At 61.3% G+C, this 10224-nt stretch overlaps 1 pseudogene across 1 annotated transcript; it reads right to left on the reverse strand.

Annotated features, from left to right (window-relative positions):
* On the reverse strand, nucleotides 1-5817 carry LOC309856046 (melanoma-associated antigen 8 pseudogene; annotated as a pseudogene). Its single transcript, XR_014316622.1, has 3 exons — nucleotides 5773-5817; nucleotides 1764-1827; nucleotides 1-1592 (listed from the first exon to the last, which is right to left on the reverse strand). The product of XR_014316622.1 is annotated as a melanoma-associated antigen 8 pseudogene (transcript).
* Nucleotides 5818-10224: the final 4407 nt, after the last annotated feature.

Genomic DNA, 10224 nt, shown 5'->3' on the forward strand with positions numbered 1-10224 from the left:
CTGAAAGATATTTTATGTGTTTATTTATTCGAGAAACAGCACACAGAGAGGGAGAGGGAGAAACAGGCCGACTGAGCGGGGAGCCCGATGTGGGGTTATATCACAAGATCCTGAGATCCTGACCTGAGCTGAAGGCAGATGCGTAACCAACGGAGTCCCCCAGACGGCCCCGGGACATGACAAAACTCGTAACTCTTGAACTGGGTCAGGACAAACGCTGTGTTGGGGGATGTCACGCACACACTCAGCCACTGAAGCCAATGAAACCTCCTACGCCAAGGAACCCACTGGAGAGCTCACCAGGGACACCGAGCTCTGAACTTGGGAGGCATCGCAGGGAACCGCCCTCCACATCCCCAAAGGAGGCTCTTTGCCCTGCATTTTCCCCCAAACCTCCCTGGCCCTGCACTGCCTCGAAATCCCAGGGCTCTCTCTTCACACACACACACACACACACACACACCACAACAGGGAAGAACCAAGAAACAGCCTCACTTCGTGCCCGGAACCCGCAGGACAAACTGCCGACCCCGCCAGGGCCCGGACCGCACCACAGCCGCTCCTGGGGCTCAGGACCCCTCTTCCTCACGGCTCACAGCCTCTTCAGAGGGGGCCAGGGAGGGAACCGGCAGCCCGGGATAGACCCGCAGCAAATACTCCAGCACCTGCAACCTGCTGGTTTCCGCGTGGGCCCTGGGACCCCACAGGAACTCGTAGCGGGCAGGGTCACTGCCGGGCACCTGCCGGTACTCCAGGTACCCTTCCTGCACCCAGACGTTGGTCAGGAGCTCCCGGGGCTCCCCGAAGATGATGTGCTCCTCGCCGGCATACACCCCCATGACCCCCAGCGCTTCCCACACCACCTCCTCGGGGGCACGGTCGCCCTCCAGGAGGATCACCGCCAGGAGCACTACCAGGAGGCCGGTCTTGGGCGGGCCCTGCTCACCGCTCAGCATCGCATCGCAGGTGAGGCCCAGGACGGTGACCAGGACGTAGCAGTGCTCGCTGGGGTCCACTTCCTTCACCTCCACGCCGAACACCAGCCGCATGCACTCGGACGCCTGGCCCAGGATCCCGGGGAAGGCGGCCTGCTCATCCTCGCCGACGATCGCCAGCATCTCCGCCTGGCTGGCCGGCTCCTTGGTGAGATACTTGAGGAGCAGGAACCCCACCAGGTCAGCTGTCTTCTCCTGGAGTACGTCAGAGACCCGGGGCTCGGCTTCGTCGGACTCCTCCCCGGTGCTGGACCCCTCCTCATCTGAGCTGCTGGAGCCCTGGTCGGGCGGGCTCCAGGCAGTGGCTGCCATGGCCGCGGGCAAGGGGCAGGCCATCTGAGGGCTCTGGGGAGGACTCGGGGTCCCCGCAGCAGACCCCTCCTCCTGGGGGCCCAGAGACAGGGCCGAGCAAGAGAGGGAAGGGACGGTGGACTGGGAGGAGGCAGAGGCGGAGGAGGGAGGTAGGGTCTCCTCCCCTCCAGCCCCGCACTGCTGAGCCTCCCCCAGGCCCTGTCCCGGTCCTGGACCGGGGTCTTCCTCCAGCTTCCACAGCTCACTCCTCTGACCCAGGGGCATGGCGATGGTGTCGGGCTGAACCTGAAGACACATGTGGGTGGCTCCTCAGGGTGCAGCCCAGCCAGCAGAGGCCCGGATGTCCCAGAGCTGACAGTGGGCTGCGTCGCCCAGGGGTGCCCAGGGGTGCCCTCTGCGTTGGGACCCTGGCGCCAGGCTCACAGCAAGTACCTCACCTTTACCACTGGCACTCACCTGCACCGTGATCTCAGGGACTCCTGCCTCACACCGAGGGCTCAACAGCTGCTTCTCGATACCCCTAGGGGAGAAAAGGAGGAGGCACCTCAGGGGACACCCTTAGAGCACAGCCCCGGGGCCCAGGGCACACAGGACGGCTGGGTTGGACTCCTGAGTCTGCCACCCGTCCAGGCTGGGCCGTCCCCTCCTTGGCCTCTCAGGGGACTTCTTCCCCCTGCCAGGACCTAAGCCCCACGCCCCTTGGCCCAGAGGCCAAAGGGTCCCAGCAAGACCACGCGGCCCTGAGCCTCCACGGTAGGAAAGCGAGGGGGTCACATCTGGACCGGCCTGCATTAGGTCTACAGGGCTCGTCACGGGTCTCCAGGGATGGCCACATGTGGGGGTGCCATCTATGTGGGATGGGTCTGCTTCTTGGTCTATACCTTGACCCCAGGAAGGCCTGGGAAAACTCCCGGTGTTGACTGGAGGCCACCTTCCTAGTGTCAAGGCCTCATCTCATGGAGAAGCCGGAAGGAAAAGCGAGGAGAACTCAGTCTGCCCACCGAGGCCCCGTCTCCCCACTGTCTCCCCGGATCCTGCTGTGGAGACATCTCCTCGTTTCTCACTTCCACCCCTGCCTCCTCCACTGACCTGAGTACAGACCCTCAGGCACAGACCCTCCCCTCCCAGAGCCCAGGGAATTGGGGACGAAGAGGGGCTCAGACTGACAGACCCAGCCCGGGTTCTCAGGGCGGTCAGGTAGAGCTGGCCAGATTTCTTGGCCATCCCCTCCGCGTCCCAAGGGGGTCCTCGTTCCTGTCTCGGGGGTCCCCACATTGATTCTTGCTGTACCAGGGCCTCCTGTGTGTCTCCCAGGTGGGCTTCCTCAGATGACCCGACTCCGACCTCTCCCAGCATGGCCCGCGCCTCCCTGAGAGCTCCCAGAGGACGGTGAGGAGCCACCACGTCCATGTCCGAGGGTCCGTCCCCCACCGTCCGCTTCCAGCAAGATCCCAAAGGGCTGGCAGTGGGGACCGAACCCTCTGTCCTGGGATGGGGATGCCCTCGGGCTCCCGGGAGGCTAATCCTCCTTCTGGCCAGGGCCTGGTCTTCCACGCAGCCCCCAACCTGAGATAGAGGCCATGTGCCCCTCGGCCCGAGACCTCACTCCCCGAGGTCTCTCCACCTTCCAGCCCATGAGACAAGTGAGCATGCCTGCCACCTTGGGCTACTGCTGACCAGTCCTCCCTGGGCTGCCAACCGGGCAAGGCTGGACTCCGGGGCACTGGCTTCTTTGTTGAGAAGGGGGGACCGGGTACGGCCAGTCCTGCCCCAGGGTCCTCATCCTCTCTCCCAGAAGGACCTGAGACCCTCCTCCCCATCCCATGCTCCTCTCTCTCTCTCTTTCTCTCTCCCACACACACACCCACACACACAAACACACCCACAAGCCCTCCACACCCCAGGCCGTGTTCCTTCTCACCACATCCCACAGTCTCTCACACCCAGATGTGGACATCAGGACAGGCATGGGCTCCTCCTACACTGGGGCCTCCTCTCCGAATTGAACATGCTGGGGACCAGGATCCTCAGTCCTCCCTCTGGTCCTCACCTTCCACCACAGCAGGCCCACGGTCCGCCCGGGAGGTCTTGAAGCCCGATGCTTCCACCCAGACCCGCGTCTCTGGGAGACTTGGCGGGAATGCAGGGCTCGCCCGATGTGATCATCTGTCCCTGGGGCCTCCTGGGACCAAATGTGGTCTCTGTCCCCAATCCTGCAGTCCTCCTTGCGGTCCTCGCCTTTCCCCCCAGCCACACACGGTCCATCTCCCCCCTTACGCGTTCTTGAGGCGGTGCTCCATCCTTGTGACCACCGGTCCTCAGAGGCCCTGAGTCTGAAGTGGCCACCCACGGCGTGGGATCGCCCGCCCCAGGAGCCTCCTGTGGCTGAACCAAGCCGCGGTCCAGCGGGCTCCCTGGGGACTCCCTCGGGTCTTCTCGCCTCGAGCCCTAGCGGGTTCCGGGCCTCTCCTGTCTGCTGTCCCGGGGCCGGGGCTCCCACACCAAGGCTATCACTCCCCTGAGCCCACTGGCTCAAGCCTGTGACCACGATGTGCAGCGGCAAAGCCCAAGACTTCCCAGGGCTGACCGCGGGGGCTGAGATGGGGCGTCCAGGTGTCTCGGGCCTTCTTCCCCTTTCCAACGGGGCTCCCTGGTGCCTATGCCTTTGTGTGCTCTACTGCCCGTGGATCGCCTCCTGGACCCCAGCGCATCCAGCATCCGGGAGACCCAGCTGGGCAAGTGAGGTACACAAACACGCACATACCAACACAAATGAGGAGTCCGTGTCCGACACTAAGACGTCTAGGGGCTGCCTCTGGTTTGGGGTCCAGGGTCCCTCAGACCTCCCTCTGCATCCTCGCCGTGAAACCCAGCACGGCCTGGGCTGCCCCCTGCCCCTCTGAGCATCAGCGCCTTCTGCCAAGGTCCCCAGTGTCTGTGAGACCCGGATGCGGACGTCCGGACTCCCCACGTGCTCCCATCCCCCTTCCGGAAATTCCCTGTCTCTGGGCTCGGGTCCAGGGTCCCTCAGTCCTCCCTCTGCATCCTCCCCGTGAAGCCCAGCAGCACCTGCCCCCACGTGTTTGCCCACGCGAGGGAGGCCCTCTTCCTTCGGCAGAGGTCCCCGGTCACTAGAGAAAGCCTGAGGCGCGAGTCCCACCCTAGGGGATAGGAGACCCCATCCCGCCCAGATGCCTTTCTAAACTGACCCTGGGAACCCAATGCTGTGAGGTCCCCCTGTCCTGCCTCAGGGTTCATACCTTGAATCACATTCGCACCTGAGCCCTCCCTCTGACGACCTGAGATCGGCTCCTTACACCAGGCGCTTTATCCCCAAGAGACCCGGATGCGGAAGTCCGGACTCGCAACGTGCTCCCATCCCCCACCACGGACCTTCCCTGCCTGACTCTGGGCTAGGGTCCTGGATCCCTCAGTCCTCCCTCTGCACCCTCACCACGAAGCCCAGTATGACCTGGGCCCGCCCCTCTGCCCGCCTGAGGGAGGCCCCGCTCCTTCCACCAAGGCTCCCAGTCTCTCCGGGGGCCCCGAAGCCCCAGTCAGGCCACCAGATCTCTTGTCCCATCCCCCCCGGGCGGACTTCACGGAATGGCCTAGGGAGCCGACGTGGGAGAGGTCCCCTCTGGCCTCCCTCGGGGTTCATACCTTGAATCACATTCGCGCCTGAGCCCTCCCGCTGACGACATGATATCAAATCCTTACACCAGGCCCTTCGTTACTCAGAGACCCGGATGCGGAAGTCTGGAATCGCCACGTGCTCCCATCCCCCTCCACGGACCTTCCCTGCCTGACTCTGGGTTGGGGCCAGCGTCCCTCAGTCCTCCCTCCGCATGCTCACCGTGAAGCCCAGCAGGACCTGTGCCCGCCCCTCTGCCCACCCGAGGGAGGCCCTTTTCCTTCTGCCAAGGTCCCCGGTCACTAGAGAAAGCCTGAGGCGCGAGTTCCACCCTAGGGCATAGGAGACCCCATCCTGCCAGATGCCTTTCTAAACTGACCCTGGGGCCCAAATGCTCTGATGTCCCCCTGTCCTGCCTCAGGGTTCATACCGTGGCTCGCAATCGCCCCTGAGATCTCCCCTTTGAAGACCTGAGATCGGCTCCTTACACCAGGCGCTTTATCCCCGAGAGACCCGGATGCGGAAGTCCGGACTCGCCACCTGCTCCCATCCCCCACCACGGACCTTCCCTGCCTGTCTGGGCTGGGGTCCAGGCTCCCTGGGTCATCCCTCTGCATCCTCAGCACGAAGCCCAGCAGGGCCTGTGCCCGCCCCACTACCCACTGAGGGAGGCCCCGCTCCTTCTGCCAAGCCCCCCAGTGTCTCTGAGACCCGGATGCACCAGTCCCACCCCAGGGGCTACGAGTCCCCATCCCGCTCAGGTGCCTTTCCAGACTGACACTAGGGCCTGAATGCTGTGAGATCCCCTCTGTCCTGCCTCACGGTTCATACCTTGAATCCCATTCGCGCCTGAGCCCTCCCCTCTGACGCCCTGAGGTCGGCTCCTTACACCAGGCGCTTTATCCCCGAGAGACCCGGATGCGGAAGTCCAGACTCACCACGTGCTCCCATCCCCCACCACGAACCTGCCCTGACTGACTCTGGGCTGGGGTCCAGGGTCCCTCAATCCTCTTACATCCTCACCATGAAACAAAGCACGACCTGCGCCCGCCCCTCTACCCCACTGAGGGAGGCCCCGCTCCTTCTGCCAAGGCCCCCAGTGTCTCCGAGACCCGGACGCGCCAGTCCCCACACACTGGCCATGTGTCCCCATCCCGCCCGGGGCCTGTCCGGACTGGTCCTGGGGCCGACCTCAGTTTCGACCCCTCTGTCCTGGGCTCCCAAGTCCCTCGGTCCTGCCCCCGCTCGGGCACGACCCCATCCCCCCTGACCCCCCAGGGCCTCCCTGGGCCGCGGCCTTCCTGACCCGGCATCCTCGCCCTCCGACCAAGGTCCTCAGCCCCCTCGGACCCCCGAGGCACCTTTCAGCCGACGCCCCCTGTGGCCACCCTCCCCAGGGGCCCCAGGGTCGGTCCGCGGCGGGGCCCGAGGGGCTGCACCCGCTCGGGGCAGGCTGGGCCCCACCGATCTCCCTCAGGTGCCCACACTCGCTCCAGGGAGGGCCTGGGCCCGTCCCTCTGGGGACCCGTGTCCCCTGCCCTGGCCCCGGCGGGAAGGGCTCAGCCGGACGGCGCTGCCCCGGCCCGGGGTCTCTCGGGGCTGCCGCCATGGCCCCCTGGATCCCGGGGGCCCCCCCACGACCCCCACTCGGGGCACCCTCAGGGCAGGGTCTACCTGCACGCCTGGCTGCCGGGCCTGGGCTCCTTCCCTCAGCCAAGCTGAATCCGGCTTCCCGCACACAGGGCCTCGCCTCTCTCAGGCCTCGGAGGCGGAAGTCGGCGCTCGTCACATCCGGACCCCAGAGGAAGGGGTCCCCTAGGGCTGACAGCACCTCCGCGGCGATGGGTCCCGGGTGCGATTCGTGGGGGAGGGGAGGGTTCGTGGGCTGGGAGTGGGTGGCGGGGTCCTGGGTGTTTCCTAACCACCTCCCTTGGACTCTAGCGGGCAGGGTTGGGGGCCCCGTCCCAGCCCCCCGCTGATCCTGTGCTCGTGCACCTCCCTTTCTAGACTCCCCCGGCCTCCCCCCACCGTTCCCTGATATGGAGGCAGAGTGTGGAGTCTGGGCACTGTCACCACCCCGCTTCCCGAGGACCAGAAGCACTGAAGTAATCACGGAGCCCCTCTGCTTACCCTCCTGGGCCTGGCCGGGGGCGTTTCCAGGGCAGTGCTCCTCCCAGGACCCGCACCCCTTCTTCCTTCTTCCTTCTTCTGCTTCTTCTGCACCTCTCAGGGCACCCACTACCCACCTTCCCAACAGGACTGGGGCTGCTAGACACAGTCTTCAGTGGCTGGGACAGGTCCTGCTTCTCTTAGTGTCCTCTCGGCTCACCCACAGGGCCTTCCAGAGAGCAGAGCTCAGCGTGTGTCTGGGTATCAAGGAAGCAGTGAGCAGGGCTTTGTCGGTGCAGAGAGGAAGTTTCCCCTCCTTTATGGAAGAATCAAGCCAAGGTGGGGGCACCCGTGTGTGTGCCTCTGGCATTTGCACAATGATGGCCAGTGAAGCATCGGAAACAAGAGCCCACACACTTTTCTTTCTCCAGTTCCAGACCCCTGTCCCTGCCTGCTCTCTTCTTTAACCTTTCCAACCCACCTTGAGGCCAGTGCCCTGTGATTTCGGTCCAGAGCCCAAACAAGGAGGCAAGGTGCCCAGCTTGTATAGTGTTTGTCTTATACAGGTATATACATGGAGATTGGGTTGGGTGTGCGTGTGTGTGGGTGTGTGTGCACAGGTATGAGGAGATTATCCTTTTTTGTATTCTCGTGCTTTAACTAGCTCACTTGTACATATACTCTCCCACTGTTGCCCTTCAGCAACAGTCACTTCTCTTGTGACAGACCAAATGCTGGGGGTGATGTGGAGCAGCAGAAATTCTCATCCTTACTTACTGGTATGAAAATTGTTCGACCAGGTTTAAGACACTGATGTTGTTTCTTACACATATAGACGTATTCTGTGGTATCATCCAGCAGCCATATGAGTATTTCCCCAAAGAAGTTGGAAACTATGTCCACACAAGAACCTACGCATCAATGTTTATAACTGCCTTTCTCACAATTTCCTAAATACAGATGCAACAAAGATGTCTTTTAGTAGGTTGATGGATACACTCCTGGACATCCAGATGATGGAATATTAGGGACCACGCAAAAGAAATGAGTTATCAAGCCGTGAAAAGATACGGAGAAAACTGAGATGCCTATTGCCAAGTGAAATGGTCGATGTGGAAAGGCTCCATTTTGTATGTTTCCAACTCAATGACATTCTACAAAGGGACATTTATGGAGACAGGAAAGCGATCGCTGGTTGCCTGGGGCTGTGTGGGGAGGAATGAATCGGCAGAGTCGTGAATGTGCTCTGTATGGTACTGTCCTGATGGGTACATGTCATCCCACTTCAGTGCAAACCCACGGAAAACGAAAACCAGATGTGAACATTAGTGGTACTTTGGCTATGGGGATACTTTGGTACTTTGGATGGTGGGCTTTGGATGACTATGATGAGTCATGGACCTTCCTCAGGGATGACCACTCTTTCACTCTGGTGGGGGATGTTGATATTATGGGAGTCTCTGTAGGTGTGCGGCAGTGGATCAGTGGGAAATCTGTGTACTTTCCTCTCTGTCTCTGTGCACCTAAATGTGTTCTACAAAATGTAAACCCCTTTATTTTTTTAAAAATTTTTAAAAAGATCTTATTTATTTATTTGATAGAGAGAGGGAGAGAGACCACAAGTAGGCAGAGAGGCAGGCAGAGAGAGGAGAGAAGCGGGCTCCCTGCTCAGCAGAGAGCCCGAGGCGGGGCTGGATCCCAGGACCCTGAGATCATGACCTACGCTGAAGGCAGAGGCTTAACCCACTGGGCCACACAGGCGCCCCACAAAATGTAAGTCCTTTAAAAGACATACAATGTGAACAGCAATACCTGAACAAGAGAATCGGAGAAAGCTTTAAGGTGACCCTTCGGAGTGCTGTCGGGCCGGGGACGTGGGGAGTAGCAGGGATGTCAGGAGGGAAGATAGACTGCATGGATGCCAATGAAAGCATGGGTAGTGGGAACGATTTTCAACTTCTGCCCCTGCTTCCTTCACCAATCTGATGCAGGACCGCAGAGGATAAGTGCCAGTAGCTCTGGGCAAGTATCAGGACAGCAGAGAAAACGGCATTGACAGAGGCAGATGCGTCTGGATTCTGGGCTTCAGCTTAGGAGGTGAGGACAGCCTTTTCAAAAAAGTGCTGGAGGAGGATATCAAGACTAGACCAGAAACAGATGTGAGTATCAAAACAAATGACATATAGGATGAGAAGATAGTCTTTCATAAAAGACATATACACACAGTCTACACGAATATACATACATACCTATAAAAATGCATCTATAGCAAGAATATAGGTGCATACATGTCCGTCGATGTCCAGACATATGTGATATATACATGCATGTAGACCTAAACACATACAACGTACACCCAGCCTATATACACATATGTAGTACACACACCGGGTAGAGGCGGACAGTGTATTTCTTAGGATGAACGAACACAACAAAGGAAAACTCACTGCAGCGGAACCCGAAACAGTGGATAACCCTAAAATCCCTGGAACCGAACCCCAAACCTCTGCAGCTGCTCAGCCTCGTCAGTAGATTCAATGTTTTTATAAAATCTTCAGACTGTTCCAGAAGTCTGGCGGCTGGCGAAGGGGCCCCTTGGAAGGAGCGCTTCTCCTCCGACCCTGCCCCCCGGTCACGGGCACTGCGGGTCCACAGCAGGCATCTGTCCCGTGACTGCGTGTGTCCCACAGGGTAGAGGAGGGCCTCCTGGGTGAGGGCCGAGGGGTGCCATGTCCCAGCGCACTGTGTCCCTGCCCGCAGCCCTGAGACACCCCGGGCCCGGTGAGCAGGTGCGGCACGAGCCCCGCAAACCATCCGGCTGGGGCTCAGGTCTGCGGTCAGCGGCGGCCCAGTGTTGCCACAGGGCAGGCGAGGCGCCCAGGGAGGACCGAGGGACCCTCCGCCCCGCTCCCCTGCTCCCGCCTTGCCCACCCGGGACCCATCGCCGCGGAGGTGCTGTCAGCCCTAGGGGACCCCTTCCTCTGGGGTCCGGATGTGACGAGCGCCGACTTCCGCCTCCGAGGCCTGAGAGAGGCGAGGCCCTGTGTGCGGGAAGCCGGATTCAGCTTGGCTGAGGGAAGGAGCCCAGGCCCGGCAGCCAGGCGTGCAGGTAGACCCTGCCCTGAGGGTGCCCCGAGTGGGGGTCGTGGGGGGACCCCCGGGATCCAGGGGGCC

Source organism: Mustela nivalis (assembly GCF_964662115.1).
Source record: "Mustela nivalis genome assembly, chromosome: X".
Taxonomy (NCBI): domain Eukaryota; kingdom Metazoa; phylum Chordata; class Mammalia; order Carnivora; family Mustelidae; genus Mustela; species Mustela nivalis.